Consider the following 23,234-nt stretch of genomic DNA (forward strand, 5'->3'; position numbering starts at 1 on the left):
CCCCTGGTGTAATGTCCCGTGCAGCAATGAGCCCATTGTTTAATAATGTCCTCCTGCTGGTCCCCTTCTGTCCCCTATCATGCAGTTGTTTGTACACAATAAAAGATATTCTTATCTCTCATCTTTATATTGTCATGCAAGCTGCACACTGACTACTTTACACTGTGTTAAAGTGTCATATCAGTGTTGTCCCATGAAATGATGTCATTAAACATGGATATAAATGTGAGGGGAGTACTCAGTTTTGTGATAAACTATACATCTCTATTGTTTCAATGTGCCTGTAATCATACTCATCCTTGCTGTATCGGTACATACACAGTTCAATGGTTCCAAGATGTCTTTATGTTCAGTATACTCAGCTCTACTAATCCAAGGTTCCTGTCTGCATACTCAGGTCTACTGTACCAAGGTGCGTGTTGTTAGGTCCAGGTGGTAGTGGATCCTCTAGGCCGTGTACGGGACTCCCCCAGTGAGGTAACCCAGAGCTAATCCCTATACAGGGACTGTCCAGTCACCCCACCAGAAGGCCTAGGTACATGGTAGCCGGAGTAGTAACAGGCAAAGTCAATGTCCTTCAGGAGACGAGTAGAGCGGGGTCCCAGGAGCCACGGGGTTTCAAATGGAGATGACTTGAGGGTAGTACCGATGCCGGGAATGGACCGTGGGCGGGATCCAGGAGAAGTTGGTGTGACGGTATCGATAGCCGGAAGGGATCGGGAACCGAGAAGGAGACCGGGAGGTGTATCGATAAGGATCTTCTCCGCCGGTAGTCACAGGAGGACCTTTTGGTAATCCCGGATGCAGGACCCGATCACGGAGGCAGGACGGGTACTAGAAAGAAGACAGGGTTAATGTCTGTACAGCACAAGACGACCTGGACTTCTAGCTACTGAAACTCCACGATCAGGCAACGCCCCCACAGCAGGAAGACCCCTATATACCCTACACCTGATTTAAGCGATATCCTGTTTCCGGATGCTGGCCCTTTAAGAGGAGGTTAATGACCGCGCGCGACCTAATGCGCATGCGCGATGCCCAAGTGCCGGAGACCAGCGCAGGAAGTGGTGCAGAGTATTCAGGGGAGCCTGTGTGAGTGTCCGGGGTCGCAAATGTACGCTGGGAGCAGGGAGCAGGAAGCCTGGAAGGTGCAGAGGAGGCAGAGCGGGCTGAGCAGCCGCGGGCTGAAGGAACAGGGACCGGAGCGGTGAGTGGAGGATGGGGTCTGGGCCTGGGAAGCGTGACACGTGTCTGTATACATGGCTCTACTAATTCTAGGTACCGTTGCTGTACCAAGATTCCTGTTCAAATATTTGGCTCTGCAGTATCTTGATGCCTGTCTGAATATCGATAGCTATACTGTTACAAGGTGCCTGTCGGCACACTCAACTCTGTTGTACCTGTATCTGCATATCCATCCCACTGTTCCATGTGCTTTCCTACATATCCAGCTCTACTCTTCCAAGTGTCAAATAGCTTATCCAACTAAGCTGTACCTTGTTGCACCAACATTTCGGCTCCATGCTGCACATTCAAACCTATGACTTAGCAAACCTAACTCACCAGGCTAACCATGACCTTTTTTATATGAAATGCTACAATATTTCTTAGATTTGCTTGCAGTTTAACTTTATGCAAATTATGTTCAAACAACATTGTCCACATTGTAGAGATTAACATAGTCTACGACACATCAAAAAACTTTTCATTTCTGGTACACGAACAGATATAAACCAAACAGAGGTCAATAAAACATTCCTAACGTATCCTGTAGTCATGTTTAGAATGTACACCTTAAGGATTGTTAACATAAAATCTAAACATACATCACAAATTTGATGCAAACTGAGCCTTGCTTGGATACGTTCTTTCACACAGTTGGAATGAAGAAAATTATAGAGCAGCCTCCTGGCTCTATGCTTATGCTCTATTAACATATTTAATAGAGCGTAATATATACCACATATGAAGAGATATTAAGAAATGGTTTAATCCCAGAGATCATGATAATACTCTGACACTTGCTAGATAGATCATATTTATCCTTTAGTCCCTTAATGACCAAATTATGCTTTAAAATGGCGGTTGTTAAGGGTACTTATTGTGACACCCTGGACTATCAGGTCGTCACAGGGTATTGTGCAATCTGCCCTTCTGTGCAATATCCACCTCCTCCTTGGTTATGGGTCCCCAAGTACACGGTGTTGCCAACATCAGTCAATGAAAGTCCTAGGTACTCTCTGCACCACACCCACCAGACACATCGGTGGACGGCCTGAGTGGCATAGGGTCGCCCACTTGGGGGGTTGGTTAAGGGGAGGTCAGGAGTGTCAGTGTCAGTTCAGTTCAGTTGAGAGTCAGTGGAGTTGGAGAGTGAAGGAGAGAAGATCAGGAGCCGGGCTCCTTGGACGCAACTAGGTGGCAGACAGTGGCCTGGGCCTAGTCCAGTTGCAGGGGATTGTGACAAGGGGCATGGAACTGTCGAGGAGGACAGCCGGTGGCCTTCTACCATCACCGGGCTGGGACCTGGGCACGACGGGTTACGTGGACTCTAGATCAGGGAGTAGCTTCAGGCAACCTGACAATTTACTCAACGAGAACGGAGCCTTCAAGATCCGCTCTCCACCCACTCCAAAATCGGGGTACTAGCGCAACTAGGGGGATAAGACTTTCCACAAAAACGGTCCAGAAAATCCCAAGCGTGAACCCTGAGAGCAAGCTCCCACAGTTAGCCACACTGGGGAGCAGGACCCGACTAGTTTTACACTACCGGGACCACCAGAAGAGAGAACTTAATGCCAGGAGTAAGGTCACAGATCACCAGGTAACACCATTGGGGACGGGACCCAAACTAGCTCCCCTCAGCGGCGAAGGTGTCCAGAACTTTGGTTTATCCAGTTGTCAGTGTCAGCTCTGTGGACTAAGTGAGTACGCAAGTGACCCCCTTTCGCTCCCAACGGCACCTCCCCAGCTCCCATCACCGAGTCCTGGGGCATTCCCCCTACCCGTGGAGGGTTCTAACACCTGGCTGCCCCATTCCATCACCCCCGGGTACTCCCAACTGCAGCGGTGGTACTCCAAATTACCACATACCACGGGTGGCGTCACGAACTTTAACACAATCCCCTGTAAATACCCCCTTCATTTGAGTGGCCGCACGACCCCTGGGTCCGGAGACCCCTCGAGCCACTGCAGACCCAGATCCAAGCAGCCCGGCTGCTGATACGGGGGCGGCACACTTATTCCTTACTGCCTTTTTAAAACATATAGCACCGGTTTATAGCGGTGTATAGCAACCCCATGGTCTGAAAATCTCTGGGCTTTCAGCTACCGGGGATAGCTGAGAACTTGGGGATCACGATCCTGGCTGGCTTTTCTGGTTCCCCCGTCACATGATTGCTGTTATACACAATATAAATAAATGCAGTGTCGGTAAAAAAAAAATGGTTTCTCTTTAGCTGACATGATAAAACCTTCTCCTTGGCATCTTGAGAAATAGTGGGTACATGTGCAGTGCAGTCTCCCCTGTCCAGGGGCTGGCTGGCACATTTTAGCCTGGGGGCAATCATAAGGCAATGGCCCTCAAGTTGCAGTGGCCCTCCTTTGGCCGTTTTATCTCTGACCGCTGCATTAAAGCAGCAGAGGTAACAGGCTTTATGAAAAGGCTGATACATACATATATATGGGAATAGAACTGAGTTTACTGCATACATAGATACTGCAACAGAACCAAGAGGACTACATAGATATGGGAACTAAATGGTGCTTACTACGCAGATTTGGGAACAGAACTAAGCTTACTACACAGATAAGCAAGCAGAACCAAGCTAACTACAAAAAAGGAGCAAAACCGAGTTTACTACAGAGTTAAGGGGGCAGAACCAAGCTTACTACAGAGATAAAGGAGCACAACCAAGCTTACTACAGAGATATGGGAGCAAAACTGAGCTTACCACAGAGTTAAGGGAGCAGAATCAAGCTTACTACAGAGATATGGGAGCAGAACTGAGCTTATTACAGAGATATGGAAGCAAAACAGAGCTTATTACAGAGATATGGGAGCAGAACTGAGCTTAGTATAGGGATATGGGAGTAGACGGAGCTTAGTACATGGATATGAGAGCAGAATTGAACTTGCTACCAAGATATTGCAACAGAACCAAGATGACTACATAGATATGGGATCTTAAAGGAGCTTACTAGGGAGATATGGGAACAGAACTGAGCTTACTACAGAGATAAGAGAGCAAAATCAAGCTTACTACAGAGATAAGGGAGCAGAACCAAGCTTACTACAGAGATAAGGGAGCAGAACCGAACTTACTACAGAGTTAAAGGAACAGAACCAAGCTTACTACAGAGATATGGGAGCAGAACCAAGCTTACAACAGAGTTAAAGGAACAGAATCAAGCTTACTACAGAGATAAGGGAGCAGAACCAAGCTTAGTACAGAGATAAGGGAGCAGAACAGAGCTTACTACAGAGATAAAGGACAAGAACCAAGCTTACCACAGAGATATGGGAGCAGAACTGAGCTTATTAAAGAGATTTGGGGACATAATTGAGCTTACTACAGATATAAGGGAGCAGAACTGAGCTTAGTACAGGGATATCGGACCAGACGGAGCTTAGTACACGGATATGAGAGCAGAATTGAGCTTATTACATAGATATGGGAGCAGAGTCAAGCTTAATACAGAGATATGAGAGGAAGATAATGTGACGCCCTGGCCGGGCCAAGTAGTCACAGATGGCCCCCTGCACTACACCATTCTCTCACAGGTGATATCAGCCAACCTTCAAAACCCTAGTCACCAACCTCAGGGCTGGATAGACACACCAGGGGGCAGAACCAGGCGGTTGGAAGACGCCCACCAAGGAGTCTAGACAGCCTGGCGCAGGAAAGTAAACAGACAAGTGTTAGAGTTCAAGTTGGAGAGGAGTGTGGGCAGGAGCTGTGTGCAGCTCCAACAGAGGCAAATACCACAAATTGAACGGCGCCAGGGTAGGAGCCCTGGTGCCATTGGCTAGGAGGCAGACAGCGGTCTTCGTCTGCAGGAGCCAGGAAGACGGCTCGGTGGAACCGAGGAGCACCGGGACATGGTAGTGGCCCATCAGTACCGACCCGGGGAACCGACTCGGAAACCGGAGCACACAGGGGGGTACTTGGACCCTGAAGTCGGGACCAGAAGCGACTGGAACCGGTTAATTTACTGATTGAGGCCAGGACTAGAGGTCCTGTCCCACCCAAAGTCCCTATTAGAAGACAACAGCCCACCGAGGGGGATAGAAGGCCACTGCCAGGGCTCAGAGATCCCACGGGCCAGCGTCTGTGGGCAAGGGCTCCTTAGGCCACATCCAGCAGGGAGCGGACTCCTGAAGTTGCAAGCACAGGCAGTCCACCATCTTACAAAGGTGCAGGAGAAAGACAGAGACCACCAGAGAGGGAACCAGAACGCAGCCGGCTGCGGGCACTGACCACATCACCTTGGTTTACCAGAGACTCGTGTGTTTCCTTCAACAGTGAGTACATCAGCACCCTGCGGTCGCATATCTCCCTGCACCACAAACCCTAATGGGTCCCGGGGCCACCATCCCTGCCCACGGAGGGATTAACAACTTGTTGCATAACATCTCCCCCGGGTGCCCTGTAACTGCAGTGGTGGTGTCCAACCTCACCACACACCGTGGGTGGCGTCACGAACTTAGTACGGCTCAGCCCATACATATACGTCCTACATCGAAGTGACCGCGAGACCCCTGGGTCCGGAGACCCTCGAGCCACCCACAGAAGATCCGGATCTGAGCAGCTCGGCTGCTGCGAGCGGGGCAGTAAAACAATGCTTACTAAAGAGATATGGGATCAGAACTAAGCTTACTACAGAAATACGGGATCAGAGCCAAGCTTACTAGAGAGATATGGAAGTAGAACCAAGCTTATTACAGCGATAGTTGAGCAGAACTGAACTTACTACAGAGATATGGGAGCAGAGCCTAGATTAATACAGAGATAGGGAGCAGAACCGAGCTTACTATAGAGATACAGGCTCAGATCCAAGCTTACTACAGAGATACAGAAACAAAATTGAGTTTACTACAGAGATATGGGATGATAACCGAGCTTTCTACAGAAGTATGGGAGCAGAACTGAACATATTACAAAGAAACTGGACCAGAACCAAGCTTATTAAAGAGATGAGTGATCAGAACTAAGCTTATTCCAATTTGGGGGAGTCCACTTTTTTAAATTATTTTTCTATTTATTTATAACTAAATAATGTAAAACAAAAACAGCATGGGAGTGACCTCTATTTTGGATTACCAGCCAAGGTAAAGCTATCTACTTCACCTTGGGAGGTGATCATAGTATCATAGTTTTTAAGGTTGAAGGGAGACTCTAAGTCCATCTAGTTCAACCCGTAGCCTAACATGTTGATCCAGAGGAAGGCAAAAAAAAACCCCAATGTGGCAAACAAGTTCCAATGGGGAAAAAATGTCCTTCCTGACTCCACATCCGGCAATCAGACTAGTTCCCTGGATCAATACCCTGTCATAAAATCTAATATACATAACTGGTAATATTACATTTTTCAAGAAAGGCATCCAGGCTGTGCTTAAATGTTAGTAGTGAATCACTCATTACAACATCATGCGGCAGAGAGCTCCATAGTCTCACTGCTCGTACAGTAAAGAATCCTCGTCTGTGGTTATGATTAAACCTTCTTTCCTCAAGACGTAGCGGATGCCCCCGTGTTCCAGTCACAGGCCTAGGTGTAAAAAGATCTTTGGAAAGGTCTCTGTACTGTCCCCTCATATATTTATACATTGTGATTAGATCCCCCCTAAGCCTTCGTTTTTCCTGTCTTGGTATTGCAGCCCACCCATTCCTCTAATAATCTTGGTGGCTCTTCTCTGCACGCTCTCCAGTTCAGCTATGTCCTTCTTATATATCGGTGACCAGAATTGTACACAGTATTCTAAGTGCGGTCGCACTAGTGACTTGTACAGAGGTAGAACTATATTTTTTTCATGAACACTTATACCTCTTTTAATACATCCCATTATTTTATTAGCCCTGGCAGCAGCTGCCTGACACTGTCCACTAAAGTGAAGTTTACCATCCACCCATACACCCAAGTCTTTTTCTGTGTCTGTTTTACCCAGTGTTCTACAATTAAGTACATAATCATAAATGTTATTTCCTCTACCCAAGTGCATGACCTTACATTTATCTACATTAAACTTCAATTGCCACTTCTCAGCCCAATCCTCCAATTTACATAAATCTCCCTGTAATATAAAACCATCCTCCTCTGTATTGATTACCCTGCAGAGTTTAGTATCATCTGCAAATATTGAAATTCTACTCCGCATGCCCCCAACAAGGTCATTAATAAATATGTTGAAAAGAAGCGGGCCCAATACTGACCCCTGTGGTACCCCACTATGAACTGAGACCCAGTCCGAGTACGTACCATTAATAACCACCCTTTGTTTCCTATCACTGAGCCAGTTTTTAACCCAGTTACACATATTTTCCCCTATCCCCAATATTCTCATTTTATGTACCAACCTTTTGTGTGGCACCGTATCAAAAGCTTTTGAAAAGTCCATATACACAACATCCACTGCATTTCCCTGGTCCAGGCTTGAACTTACCTCTTCATAGAAGCTGATCAAATTAGTTTGACAGGATCGATCCCTCATAAACCCATGTTGATACTCTGTCATAAGGTTATTTTTCTTGAGATACTGCAGTATAGCATCTCTCAAGAAACCCTCAAGGATTTTACCAACCGTAGAGGTTAAACTTACCGGCCTATAATTTCCCGGCTCAGTTTTTGTCCCCTTTTTGAATATTGGCACCACATTTGCTATGCGCCAGTCCTGCGGTACCGACCCTGTTATTAAGGAATCTGAGAAGATTAAAAATAATGGTCTATCTATCACAGAACTCAATTCCTGTAGTACTCTGGGGTGTATGCCATCCGGGCCCGGAGATTTGTCAACCTTAGTGATTTCGAGGCGGCGGCGTACTTCCTGCTGGGTTAAGCAGGTAATATTCAAGGGTGAATTTATGGTATTACTGGTCATGTCATCTACCATGGCATTTTCTTGTATAAAAACCGTAGAAAAAAAGTCATTCAGCAGATTGGCTTTACCCTCATCTCCTTCCACCATTTCACCAAGACTATTTTTAAGGGGGCCAACACTATCGCTTTTCAGTTTTTTACTGTTTATGTAGTTAAAGAATATTTTAGGATTATTTTTACTTTTTCTCGCAATGAGTCTCTCTGTCTCAAACTTAGCTAACTTAATTTGCTTTTTACATATTTTATTTAATTTTCTATAATTATATAATGCCTCATCACTACCTACCCTCTTTAATTCTTTTAAGGTTTCTGTTTTTCTTTTATTGCTTCCCTTACAGCTCTATTTAGCCATAGGGGTTTCCTCCTATTTCTAGCATGTTTGTTCCCATAGGGTATATTTTCTGCACAAGCCGTATTCAGGATGCTCATAAAAGTCTCCTATTTGATCTAACTTGGGGAGGGGGCATCCCACATTTTATAACTTATTTATTTATAAATAAATAATTTTAAAATACAGCATGGAGTGTCTTCTGTTTTGGATTAGCAAACAAGGTAAAGCTGCCAGCTGTGGGCTGCAGGCTGCAGTAGTCTGCTTTACCAAAGTTGGCTATCAAAAAGAGAGGAGACCCCTCATCATTTTTTTTATTATTTATTTTTAAATAAATACGCAGATGTGAGTGACAACTAAAAGTGAGAAATTTGGTGTTACGGCACCATTTTTCTGAAAAAATAAAAATAAAATGTTCAATATGATGACCTAATGTTATCAAATTCTATGAAGTACCAGTGGGTTAAAAAAAATGCAAGGGTCTGAAAGTTGTTGTCACTTGTGGGGGCTTTCTGCTGTATAGGTAACTTCAGCAATCTATTTCAGTTTTTCTAAAATTAAAATAATGCTCCTTCCGTTCTGAGTCATTCTGTTTGTCCAAAGAGAACTTTTTGACTACATGTGGGGTATCGCCGTGCTCATAAGAAAGCGGATGATAAACTGTGGGGTTCACTTTTTGGTGTTACCTCTTATAAGTGAGAAATTTGGTGCTAAAACAATATTTTTGTGAAAAAAGAGCATTTTCAATATGATGACCAAATGCCATCAAATTCTGTGAAGTACTTAGGGGTTAAAAAGCTCACTATAGCCCTGAAAAAACATTGAAGGGTTTAGATTCCAAAATGGGGTCACTTGTGGGGGTTTCAGCTGCTGAGGTATCTTAAGTGCCCTGTAAATGTGACCCCATGTGGGGTATGGCCGTGCTCGTAAGAAATTGGGTAACAAACTGTAGGGTCCACTGTTTGATGTTACTTTACCTTTTGAAAAAGTAAGACATTTGTGGTTAAAGCAACATTTTTGTATATAAAATAAAAAGTTTGTAGACACCAAACATGTATAGGTTTACTTGTATCTAAGGGGTTAAAAAAAATTCACAAGCTTGTCCAAAAAACGTGGCGCACGTTTTGCGCCATTTTCGAAAACCCGTAGCGTTCTCATTTTTCAGGATCTGAGGCTCAGTGATGGCTTATTTTTTGCGTCTCGACCTGACGTTTTTAACGGTACCTTTTTTTTGCGCAGATGCTACGTTTTGATCGCCTGTTATTGCATTTTGCGGAATTTTTTTGCCGCTACGCCGTTTACTGATCAGATTCATTGATTTTATATTTTGATAGATCGGACATTTCTGAAAGTGGCAATACCAAATATGTGTGTATTTTTTATTTTTTTTTAACCCTTTAATTTTCAATGGGGTGAAAGGGGGGTGATTTGAACTTTTAGGTTTTTTTTTTTTTAATTTTTTAAAACTTTTTTTTAACTTTTTTTTTTTATTTTACTAGTCCCCCTAGGGGGCTATAGCGATCAGCAATCCGATTGCTTTGCACTATCTGCAGATCTCAGCTACAGAGCTGAGAACTGCAGATTTGCTGCTTCACTTTCAATGCCGGCTGTATTCCGGCATTGAGAGGAAGTGAGTCATGTTAGCTACAGGTGTCATCACATGACCCTGTGCTACCATGGCAACTGCTGAAAGTCACGTGATCATGTCACGTGACTTCCGGTGGGGGCGGGGTAAGTGACTGTCATGGCTGCGCCCATATACATATCGCTGCCAAGATTTTGGCAGCGAAATGTAAGGGGTTAATGGCCGCGGGTGGAAGCGATTCCACCCGCGGCTAGCAGGCACACATGTCAGCTGTTGATAACAGCTGATATGTGCCCGGATTGCCGCCGCCTGCTGGCGGCAGGGGGCGGGGCTTACCGACACACGATCCATGACGTACCCAGTACGTCATGGGTCGTTAAGCGGTTAAGCGGTGCAGTTTTTAGAATGTGTCATTTTTTTGGTGTTTGCAGTCACCTAGGCTTCTCAAAGTCAATTCAAATGTGGTCAATAAAAAAAATATTTTGTAAATTTTATTGTAAAAATGAGAAATTGTAGATAAACTTTTAACTCCTCCAACTTCCTAACAAAAACATTTTTTTTCAAAAATTGTGTAAAATAGACATGTAGGATATTTGACTTATTAACTGTGTTATGTGACATAACTCTATGGTTTAAAGCCTTCACCCCTGGCACTTTTCTTTTTTTTTAACTTGTCTTTTCCTCCCCTTCTTCCGAGAGCCATAATTTTTTTATTTTTCCATCAATCTTGCCATATGGTTGTTTTTTACGAGATGAGTTGTACTTTTAAATTAAACCATGAGTTTTTGCATGTAGTCTACTGAAAAATGACAAAAAAATTCCAAGTGTGCAAAAATTACAAAAAAAGTGTGATTGCGCAATTGTTTTTGGAATATTTTATTCACTGTGTTCACTGTATATTAATACTGATGTGTTGGTGTGCTGCCTCAGGTTGGAATGAGTTTATAGACATCAAACATGCATAGGTTTACTTTTATCTAAGGGGTTAAACAAATTCTGAATTTTGTCAAAAAAAGTCACTTTTTGCACCACTTTCCATGACCCACAGTGTTCTCCTTTTTAGGGATATTTGGCTCAGTGATGACTTCTTTTTTGCATATTGAGGTGACTTTTTTAATGGTACCATTTTTGTGCAGATGATACATTTTGATCGCCTGTTCTTGCATTTTGCACAAAATTTGCAACTACCAAAAAACTTAATTTTGGCATTTGGAATTTTTTTGCCACTACACCATTTACCGATCAGATTAATTGTTTTTTTATTTTGATAGATCGGGCACTTCTGAAAGTGGTGATACGGGTATATTTTTTTTAAACCTTTTAAGTTTCAATGGGGAAAATGGAGAGTGATTTGAAGTTTTAATTTTTTTATTTTTTAAAGGTTTTTTTACTTTTTTTAATTTATTTTACTAGTCCAACTAGGGGACTATAAGGATCAGCAGTCTGATCGCTTGTTCATTTTTCCTGATCAGAGTTGCACATATCAGATCAGCTGAATAGCTGCTCTCTACTTACAGCCAGTGCTCTGCCAGCTATAACAGGAAGTAAGCTATGATAGCGACCTGATAGCCATACATGTCTGCTGTACAAATCAAAAGACATGTGCGGGGCTCATCGAAGCAGCCGGCGGTGATTATACTGACATTATCTAGGACATACCCAGTACGCCCAATGTTGGTAAGAGGATAAGAGCATAAAAATTCTAATTTTGAAAATTGCTAAATTTTCTAACTTTTCACCAAATTTCAAGGTTTTTTTTACAAATAAATTCAAAAAAGCATTTTCCGCAGCAGCAAATACCGCAGCATTGATAGAGCACTCCCCATATCCCATAGGATAAATTGGGGATTGTCTGTACTTGCGTAAACCCGTGGATTTATCTGGAAAATCTAGAAAATCTGCGGGTTTTCCGTGGCAATATCCGCAGATAATTTATCCGCGGGCACATAGCCTAAAAAGATCATTTAAAAAGCAGTGGCAGAATTATTGTTTTTCTTTCTTTTGTCCTTCCCATTAAGAGTTAAGCCTGCTTTACACGTTACAATTTATTGTGCGATCGCGTTTGCGATGGCACCCGCCCACATCGTTTGTGTGGCACGGGCAATTTCTTGCCCGTGTCGCACATTGTTGTAACCCCCCATCACACACACTTACCTTCCAAATGACTCCACTGTGGGCGGTGAACATCCACTTCCTGAAGGGGGAGGCACGTTCCGCGTCACAGCGACGTCACACAGCGGCCGACCAATCGAAGCAAAGGGGCGGAGATGAGCGGGAGGTAAACATCCCACCCACCTCCTTCCTTCAGCATTCCCGGTGGGACGCAGGTAAGCTGTAGTTCATCGTTCCCGGGGTGTCACACGGAGCGATGTGTGCTGCCTCGGGAATAATGAACAACAGGACGTTCGATTTTTAGAAAATGAGCGACGTGTCAATGAGGAACGAGAAGGTGAGTATTTCTGCTCATTCATAGCTGTCACATGCTACGATATCACTAACGATGCCGGATGTGCGTCACTTACGACGTGACCCCGCCAACATCTCGTTAGATATATCGTAGCGTGTAAAGCCCGCTTTAATTAAAGTTATGTAATAAGTTATATGTTTACCAAAATGAAGACACTGATATGTACAACCCATCCCCACCCCCCCAAAAAATAAATAAATAAATAAAAAAAATAAAGCTTTCATATAACTATGACATCGAGAAAGTAGAATAACTGTTTCCTAGAAGATAACAATATAAAGTATGAAAATAGTAAAATAAGAAAAAAAGTTGTCTGGCATTAGGGCCCAAAGTGGCTGTCATGCAAGAGGGTTAAATAAGTTAAAATAATTTAATAGCTATATTAAAAATGTAATAATTTTTTTGGTAAAAATAGGTTATTGATTGCCAATACAGGCAATTTAGAATTTGTATTGTTATAGAAGACTAGAAGGTGGCCCGATTCTACGCATCGGGTATTCTAGAATTTACGTATTGTGTAGTTCATGTATGATTTTTGTTATATATATATATATAGATGTTGTTGTGTGTAGTTAACAAGTGTTTGTGTAGGGCGCTGTACATGTTCTGGATGTTGTCTGGGTGTGATGGGGGGTGAGAGCGGTGTTGTTTGTGTGTTGCGTTGTTTGTGGAGCGCTGTGTGTCTGTAGCGTTGTGTGTGTGTTGCGCAGTTTGTGTGTGTGTGGTGTGTTTTGGGGGGAGGTATGTTTTGTGCAATGTGCGTGTTGTGCGGTATGTGTGTATATTTGTGTGTGCAGCGTTGTCTGTGTGTGTGGGTGTCTGTGTAGGGCAGTTGTTTGTGGTTCCCAGTGTGTGTGTGTGGTGTGGTGTGGTGTGTTGTGCAGTGCGCGCGCGCGCGTATGTGTGTGTGTTGGGGGGAGGTGTGCACTTCCCATCGTGCTCCATCCCCCATGCAGCGCACTCCCCATCGTGCTCCATCCCGTATGCTGCGCACCACCCATCGTGCTCCATCTCCCATCCTGCGCACTCCCAAACGTGCTCCATCCGCCATGCTGCGCACTCCCAAACGTGCTCCATCCGCCATGCAGCGCACTCCCCATCGTGCTCCATCCCCCATGCTGCGCACTCCCAAACGTGCTCCATCCGCCATGCTGCGCACTCCCCATCGTGCTCCATCTCCCATGCTGCGCACTCCCAAACGTGCTCCATCCGCCATGCTGCGCACTCCCAAACGTGCTCCATCCCCCATGCTGCGCACTCCCAAACGTGCTCCATCCGCCATGCTGCGCACTCCCCATCGTGCTCCATCTCCCATGCTGCGCACTCCCAAACGTGCTCCATCCGCCATGCTGCGCACTCCCAAACGTGCTCCATCCCCCATGCTGCGCACTCCCAAACGTGCTCCATCCGCCATGCTGCGCACTCCCAAACGTGCTCCATCCCCTATGCTGCGCACCCCCCATCGTGCTCCATCTCCCATCCTGCGCACTCCCAAACGTGCTCCATTCGCCATGCTGCGCACTCCCAAACGTGCTCCATCCGCCATGCTGCGCACTCCCAAACGTGCTCCATCCGCCATGCTGCGCACTCCCCATCGTGCTCCATCCCCCATGCTGCGCACTCCCAAACGTGCTCCATCCGCCATACTGTGCACTCCCCATCGTGCTCCATCTCCCATGCTGCGCACTCCCAAACGTGCTCCATCCGCCATGCTGCGCACTCCCAAACGTGGTCCATCCGCCATGCTGCGCACTCCCAAACGTGCTCCATCCGCCATACTCCGCACTCTCCATCGTGCTGCATCCTCCATGCTGCGCACTCCCAAACGTGCTCCATCCGCCATACTCCGCACTCCCCATCGTGCTGCATCCCCCATGCTGCGCACTCCCAAACGTGCTCCATCCGCCATGCTGCGCATTTCCAAACGTGCTCCATCCCCCATGCTGCGCACTGCCAAACGTGCTCCATCCGCCATGCTGCGCACTCCCCATCGTGCTCCATCTCCCATGCTGCGCACTCCCAAACGTGCTCCATCCGCCATGCTGCGCACTCCCAAACGTGCTCCATCCCCCATGCTGAGCACTGCCAAACGTGCTCCATCCGCCATGCTGCGCACTCCCAAACGTGCTCCATCCCCTATGCTGCGCACCCCCCATCGTGCTCCATCCCCCATGCTGCGCACTCCCAAACGTGCTCCATCCGCCATGCTGCGCACTCCCAAACGTGCTCCATCCGCCATGCTGCGCACTCCCAAACGTGCTCCATCCGCCATGCTGCGCACTCCCAAACGTGCTCCATCCGCCATGCTGCACACTCCCAAACGTGCTCCATCCGCCATGCTGCGCACTCCCAAAGGTGCTCCATCCGCCATGCTGCGCCAGCATCAGCCTCTCCGTCTCCAGCATCAGCCTCCCCATCCCAGCCTTCCCCAGGTTCAGCCTCTCTCCTCTCAGCCTCCTCCAGCACGCCGTGCTCCTCTGCCGACACTCACAGATCCGATCGCATACACTCACACACACCCACCCGATCGCATACACTCACACACACCCGATCGCATACACTCACACACACCCGATCGCATACACTCACACACACATGATCGCATACACTCACACACACCCACACCCCCCCACCTGATCGCATACACTCACACCCACCCGATCGCATACACTCACACACACCCGATCGCATACACTCACACACACCCGATCGCATACACTCACACACAAAGACACACACACTGACGATATTGCACATACGCGCTGATACTCACAACATCCGGGGATATCACATGCTTCTGGCCATGTGATCCCCCGGCAGGTCCTGGAAGCTCACAACAGCACAGTATCGCCGCCGAGAAGCAAGCGATATCCCAGGATGTTGTGAGTATTTGGATGCGATGTGATGTGTGAGGTGTGTGTGAGTGTGATCTGATTTGTGTGTGTGTGTGTGTGTGTGTGTGCTGTTATGTGTGTGTATGTTCCGCCGCTGCAGGACCTTGATGTGTGGATGCGATGTGATGTGTGTGTGAGGTGTGTGTGAGAGTGAGTGTGAGCCGGTGTACACTGGTAACTATGATACACATCGGGTAACTAAGGAACCTTAGTTACCCGATGTGTATAATGGTTACCAGCTTTCACGGCCTCCGTCAATATCCCAGCATCGCAAGGTTATGTCTGGCGCTGCCGGGATCCTGACGGAGCCGGTGTAGACGCAAGCGATATCCCAGCATGTTGTGATGTGTGAGGTGTGTGTGAGAGTGAGTGTGAGAGTGAGTGTGATCTGATGTGTGTGTGTACTCACCTGGGAATCGGAGCTCCGTGTCAGTTGGGCCAGAGCGAGCGTGCATTGCATGAGGGGGGCGGGGCCTGCAGAGAGCCGGGGCGAGAGGCCAATCCGTGTGGGGGGGCGGGGCCATTGCGAGCCCAGCGGCCAATCAGCTTTGTGTCACCGTAAGGACACAATTTCGGAGCATGACAGACAGACAGACAGACAGACAGACAGAATAAGGCAATTATATATATAGCTAATGTTTTCTCACTTTGCCACAAACTTTTTCCTATTTTGTTTAGTCCATTTCTAGAGTCGGAATTTCCTGGCATCTGCCTCTGAGCTCAAGCCTAAGTCCCAGCTATAGAATTGTGCAGTGGGCAGCATTTTAAACTCCATGAATATTTTTTCCTTGATCTATATAAAATAGACCCAGGTGGCACTAAAATTCATAACACGTGAAAATTAGAAGCTTTAAGAACCAGTGGAGGCAGGAGGGAAGCATAGTCCTTTGTCCGTATCAAAAGCAAATCATCCAAATAATTAAAATGTCTACAAATGAAAAGTCTGAGCTAAGTGTGTTTTTATATTTTATATTCCTACAGTGATATTGAGCATTAAATATTGTACAACAGAGGAAAACACAAATTACTAATTTTTAGTAGCTGCAAACTACAGTGTATCCAATCATGGGCAGCTATGAGCTGGACAGATTATGTGTAGTACTAAATGTACAGTATTTTATAAGACAGTATCTAAGGGGAAAACGTTTCTCTTTGCGGAGACTGACAAACCAATGTGGCGGTCAGTGGTGAGGAGTCTTATAGCTACAATGCCCCTCTGAGAAATATTCAAATTATCTCTTCAGGGAGGAAGGAGACAAACTCTAGTGCCACCTATTGGAAGTAGCAAACCTAAAAGTCAAAAGTGACCCTTAAAAAAGCCTTGTGATATGACTTAAGCCTGCTTTACACATTTGAATTTCCCATACGATATCGTATGCGATTTGCAACACCCCCATCGTATGTGCAGCACGTTAAATTTGTTGAACGTGCCGCACAAACAAATAACCCCCGTCACACATACTTACCTTCCATACGACCTCGATGTGGGCGGCGAACGTCCACTTCCTGGAGTGGGAGGGACGTTCGGTGTCACATCGACGTCACGCGGCAGCCGGCCAATAGAAGCGGAGGGGTGGAGATGAGTGGGACGTAAACATCCCGCCCACCTCCTTCCTTCCGCATTGTGAGCTGGTAGCCGCAGGACACAAGTAAGATCTGTTCTTCGTTCCTGGGGTGTCACACACTGCGATGTGCGCTACCCCGGGAACGTTGAACAATCTGACGTTCAATTCTAGAGAAATGAACGATGTGCGTGCGATGAACGTTTTAACGTTCAATCACAATCGCACGTACCTGTCACACACTGCAATGTAACTTACAATGCCGGATGTGTGTCACTTACGACGTGACCCCGCTGACACATTGTAAGATATATTGCAGCGTGTAAAGCGGGCTTTAGGAATTATGCCAGATCAGAACCTTAATTTGCAGACACAGTGTTTTTGGGGATTGCTCCTCATCAGTGCAAAGTATGAGATCTGATCTGGAGGTTCTGATCTACAAATTGTTCTGATCTGGTATAAATCCTAAGTCATATGACAAGGCTCATTAAAGGGTCACTTTTGACTTTTAGGCTTGCTACTTCCAATAGGTGGCACTGGAGTTCATCTCCTTCCTCCTTGAAAAGACAACCTGCATATTTTCCAGAGGAGCATTGCAGCCATAAGACCTCTCACTGGCAGCCAGACTGGTTTGTCAGTCTCCATTAGGAGAAACATTTTCCCCTTAGACCCAACCTTATTTTTCATACAGCCAGATCAGATCTCATACTTTGCACTGATGAAGGGCAATCAACCGAAACACTATGTCTACAAATTGAAGCTCTGATCTGGCATAAATGTCATATGACAAAGTTCGTTGAAGGGTCACTTTTGACTTTTAGGATTGCTACTTCCAATAAGTGGCGCTAAAGTTTGTCTCTTTCCTGCCAGTGAGACAATTTGCATAAGACATTATATCACATTGTAATCCAATACCTCCCAATTTAAAGAAGTGTGGACTTACAAAAATACATTAAAGGGTTATTCCTGCAAATTCAAGTTTACTTGCTCATCATTAGAAGTTTGAAAACTGGAACCCACAACGATCCCAAGATTGTGATTCCGCAAACCCTTTACAGAAGAGAGAAAAGATTTGTGGATTTGTGAGCGATGTTTTTGGTTATTTCCAGCAGCCCCAAAAGATAATGAATGAAGTGCTGGCTGTACATGTGATCCACTCATTCTTTGAGGACAAGGATGCAGAGATCCAGTCTCAAGCTTCCAAAGTTTTATTTTCAAGATTGCTTGGGGTCTCAGTGGTTGGACCCTCATCCATAAACGTTTTTTGGGAATAACTCATTAACGTACATTAAGACTTCATGTATGACATACAAAGGGATTCAACAAATAATAAATTCAATGAAAATAAACTTAAGCTCTCAAGTGGCCACAGGAGAGAAGGCCCTGCTGTAACGTCTGTCCGGGACCACAGTCTCAGGATGGCTTTCACAGAAAGACTAAACGCTAGCCACCCACAAAGCAGGATCCCAAGAACCCTGAAACCCTTTAACTCTGTACAGGGATCTGGAATTACTACAGGGCCCAGGAGGTTGATGCCTATGGAAGGCTGCAATCCTGAGAAGAGTAGTCATCAAGCAGGGTGAAGCTAGGAGGTACAGAAAAGGGCCAAAATCGGCAGGCAAGAGCATAGTCAGGAAATAAGACTAAGGTCAAACTTGAGATGGCAGCAAAGTACAAAAATTTAAGGCAGGAGAGTCATCAGAGAGCAGGCAGAGGGCAAAACACAGGGATAAAATATGCAGAGCAGAGTATGAACCAGAAACAAGCAGCCATAAACTAGTCTATATAATGGCAGGGAGCAGCAGACCACTGAAGGTATAAGAAGGGTGTGATGCCTTTCAATAGGCTAAAGCTGGAAGCTGATAACTTCACCTGGAAGGCGCACACCACCACACTCAACCAGTGGTACTGCAAGTGCCTGGCTTATCAAGCTTGGTGGATGGACGGAGTCTGCGCTCACCAGTGCTACTGGTACTGACTCAGCCTCTATCACCGCCAAAGCCCACAATGGGTATGTGGTGGTGCCTGGTGGCTGGAGCAGAAATCACTGCTGCAGACTCTGCTGGAGACACCTGCCCATAAGGACATTCATTTGTAAGTCAGCATATAATTTTAAAGACATTGTGGACCAAAACTACTTACACAGTTAAATCAATGAAACTCTATAAACTTTTATAGGTACACATATAGAGTAACACACAACTGCCAGGCAACCTAAATAGGCATAACTCTGTGTATTGGGCAAATGAAAATACTCATTTAACTATCATTATCCCAACCAGAGAGTTATCACAATGTGGAGTGCACTGTACAGCAGAAGTGTTGTAGAAAGGTTTTCTTCCATTCATCTGGAGAAAGTAACTATTGCCCAAATATGTTGCACGACATGATATTGTCACACAGGGACGTACATAGAAATCATGGGGCACAAAAGTAGAAGTTTTAGTTGAGCCACCCCCCCCTAAAAAAATATTAATAATTTTCAGCTTGGTCAGAGAAGAGCATATTTCACAACTTTGCAGCCCTGACAACGTAATTTTACTCCTACTGAAATCCTGATAAAGTGTGATAAAAAAAAAGTGTCGAACAAAAAATGTGTGATAGCAATAAATAAGTTTGTAAACTAGCTCCCCCAAATAAAGACTCGTGGTTGGGGAAACGGATTCACTCTAATGGGAGTGGATGATCCAGAATGAAGAAAATAGTAATCAATAGAGTTGAGCGCGGTTCGCGGTTCGTGGTTCTCCAGTTCGCGGCTCGAGTGATTTTGGGGCTGTTCTAGATCGAACTAGAACTCGAGCTTTTTTGCTAAAGCTCGATAGTTCTAGATATGTTCGAGAACGGTTCTAGCAGCAAAAAAACCTGCTAATTCCTAGCTGGCTTTCCGCTGTAATAGTGTAAGTCACTCTGTGACTCACACTATTAGGACATTTCAGTGTATAGTGTGCGGGAACAGCGCATTCAGATCACTGCTGTATGTATAATGGCGATCGCCATTTTTTTTTTTTTCCTTGTCTTCTTTCCCTAAGCAGGCGCGAGTAGTGGGGCGGGCCAGCATGTCAGCCAATCCCAGACACACACACAGCTAAGTGGACTTTTAGCCAGAGAAGCAACGGCATGTGTGATAGGATGTCCATGTCACATGTCCCTGCATTATAAAACCGGACACTTTCCTCCAGCACGCCATTATCTGCCTTCTGCGTCCTTGGTGTCAGACATCACTGGCACAGCTCCTATCGCCGATACTGCTGTATACGCTCCATACACAGCGCTGGACTGCTTAGGGATAGCACTTTTTATCAGTCCTTTTAAGGGGTCATACCGGCAGGGTCAGAGCCATAGGTGACAGGTCCTGAAAACAGAGTTTAATAGCTACACAAGATGACAGCGTCTGTGTAGCTAAGGTCAGGGATTTCCTCGCTGCATTTCCCCATTAGGAGGGATAGAAAGGCAGGCTTCCTTTCCTCTACCCAGAGACCCACAACCCTGGCACTGTACCCTCCTGCCCTTTGCACACTCAAACTCATTGTTACTAAGCCATTATACTAGCAAACACTGAGTGAACCTAGTGGCATCCTAAACGTGGCTGTTGGACTGCTGTATTGGCCCAGTAGTGCAAAGATATTTGCAGCACGTCTGCCTGCATTGCATACTCAAACTCATTGTTACTAAGCCATTATACTAGCAAACACTGAGTGAACTTAGTGGCATCATAAATGTGGCTATTGGACTTCTGTATAGTCCCACTAGTGCAAAGATATTTGCAGCACGTCTGCCTGCATTGCACACTCAAACTCATTGTTACTTACTAAGACATTATAATACCAAAAATTGAGTAAACTTAGTGGTATACAAGAAGTGGCTGTTGTATTCCATTAGTGCCCCACTGGTGCAAATCTATGTGCAGCACCTCTGCATGACACCCTCCTGCTCTGTTTTTAATAAGCTATAATAGCAAAAAATACTGCCATTTAATGGCATCATAGAACTGGATGTTGTATTCCATTATTGTCCCACTGGTGCCAAGCTATTTCTAGCACCTCTGCATGACACCCTCATGCACATTTTGCTACGCTAATGTTATAGCAAACTCAGGGAATTCATTGCTGCATTTGATAATTCGGAGGGATAGAAAGTCAGGCTTCCTTTAGCTTTTCCTTCTGTTCATAGACAGCATCTCCAAGTCCACACCCGAAGAGCAATTTCTCCTCCACGTCTAATTGTGCAGAGGCAGCTAGTGCGCATGCGTGTGCCGATTTACCCCAGCTGCAGCCTAACTACAGTGTTTCGCCTAGTGAGTATGCTCAGCCTGACTGTGCCATTCCTGAGGCTAAGTCTTCATTTCGGGATACAGCGCATGCTCCCACACTTAGTGTGAAAAGCCTCTTTGCACAGGTACTTGCATTCCGTGCCGGGTCTAAGTCCTGTTTTGTGCCGAGACACCATGCTAAAGCTGATAGTCTTTTTTCAGAGACTCTATTTCATGCAACTGACCATGCTCGGACACTTACTGCATCAGAAACTAGGTCCGGTAATGAACTCTCTGGCCCTGCCCCTGATGCGGGGGGGCCCATATAGATCACAGGGCATCAGGTGTCCTGACGATGTGTCCAGGCCACTCCCAAATGGCTTGCAGAGGCCCGCCCCTATGACTTGTCACCTTATTATTGATGGTCAGAAGATGACTGGTGAGGTGTTTGTGTCGTGGCAGCCATGAGGTCATTATTGAAGTTGCGGTTCCAAATAGGATGCTAGTTATGCCACTCATGATGTGTCACTCTGCTTTTGTCTCCAGGAGGTGCATTGTGGTCCACCCTTGTTTGGGGCGGACCCAGGTTATAAAACGGGCTGGAGCCAACAAGGAGGTGCGCAGTCTTCTATTATGCTCTGAAAGAGCACACCTCCATGTGTTGAACCCATTGCGGCTTTAGGCCAGAGGTAGGCAGGGATAGGGCGTCGATGCAGGCTGCCACCACAGTTGGTAACGCAGAACGGTTAAGACCAGCTCCTGTCCTACAAGTCCTGCTTGTGCAGCCCAGTGGCATTAACAGGCCTGCTGCTGCTGATGCACCTGCTGTCCACAGGTGTGGCCCCAATGCACACAGTCAGCGTACTGAATGGCCCCTGTGATGTTAACAGGGAGTTCATGGGCTGGGTGGGCGTGTGGACCCTGTGACACTAACAGGGCTCCCAGTCTTCAGATCCGAATGGCGTCTAACTCGGTTCAGGCTACTATTAGTTTCATAGCCACACAGATCTGTATCCTCCACCTAACCTTCCATTTGCCAACCTCTCCTTTTCCATCTGGAAGCACGGTGGACACTGACTGCTGATGGGGATATATACCTTTCTCTTTCTTTTCTTATTAATTTTCGTTATATACCGGTAACATAGTATATACCACCTTATCCAAATCTGCCAGTCCCACCGTAACAGATGGTGTTTCTTCATCAAATGTTACTTTTGCTTAACCACCAAACCCACGGACAAAAACTTTTTTCCCCTTTCCAACACACCTGTTCCCCTTTCCACCAGCATCTGTCCTTTTTCAACTCATTTGGTATATGACCAAAAGTGCAACTCTGCAGGGACACCGTACTCAATGCCATCTCAGCACAGCAGCCAGCCCTCGGTCCCTCAGATGTGGACAAGTAAAAGCCCATTTCCTCCTATCCATGACAAAGCGTTGAGATTCACTCTGTGCAGCACTGGTGTTTACTGGAAAAGCAGATCTAAGAATCCGTACCACCTTCTGCAGATACTCCTGTATACGTGCGTTCCTTTCTATGGCAGGAATTATTTCGCCAAATATTGTCTTGTACCAGGGATCTAACAGTGTGGCAACCCAGTAGTTAGCATTACTTTGAATTCGTACAATCCGAGGGTCATGTTGTAGATAGTGCAGCAAGAAGGCGCTCATGTGTCTTGTGCATCCAGGAGGACCAAGTCCTTGGTATGTTGGTGGCAGAGAGGTGAGAATCGTGCCTCCTTCCTCTGCCCTCTCCCCCCAACCTCGCACAACCGAAATGTGAGCAAGCTCTCACTCATCTGCTTAGTCTTCCATGCCCATCGCCAGTTCGTCCTCCATTTCTTCATGGGCTCCTGCACCTTCCTCAACAATTTTTGCTGATACTATGCGCCCTTGTTAATCCCTCTCCCCCACCGTCCCTTGACTTCCGCCTAGGTGCCGCTCACCGTCTGGACCTTGTAGATCTTATTATCCCTTCTGCATATGACTCCTCCTGTACTTCCTCCCCTTCCTCTTGGACCAACACCTGACTCCGAATAATGCATACAGTGTGCT

At 46.0% G+C, this 23,234-nt stretch overlaps 1 long non-coding RNA gene across 1 annotated transcript in view; it reads right to left on the reverse strand.

The window, feature by feature from the left end:
* Positions 1–287: 287 nt before the first annotated feature.
* The window catches only part of LOC142302059 (uncharacterized), a 69,366-nt gene continuing 46,419 nt past the window's right edge, over positions 288–23,234 (reverse strand). The window contains exon 3 of the long non-coding RNA XR_012752924.1: positions 288–834. This is a non-coding gene — a long non-coding RNA (uncharacterized LOC142302059). The remainder of the gene's footprint in view (positions 835–23,234) is intronic.

Source organism: Anomaloglossus baeobatrachus, chromosome 1 (genome assembly GCF_048569485.1).
Source record: "Anomaloglossus baeobatrachus isolate aAnoBae1 chromosome 1, aAnoBae1.hap1, whole genome shotgun sequence".
Lineage (NCBI taxonomy): Eukaryota > Metazoa > Chordata > Amphibia > Anura > Aromobatidae > Anomaloglossus > Anomaloglossus baeobatrachus.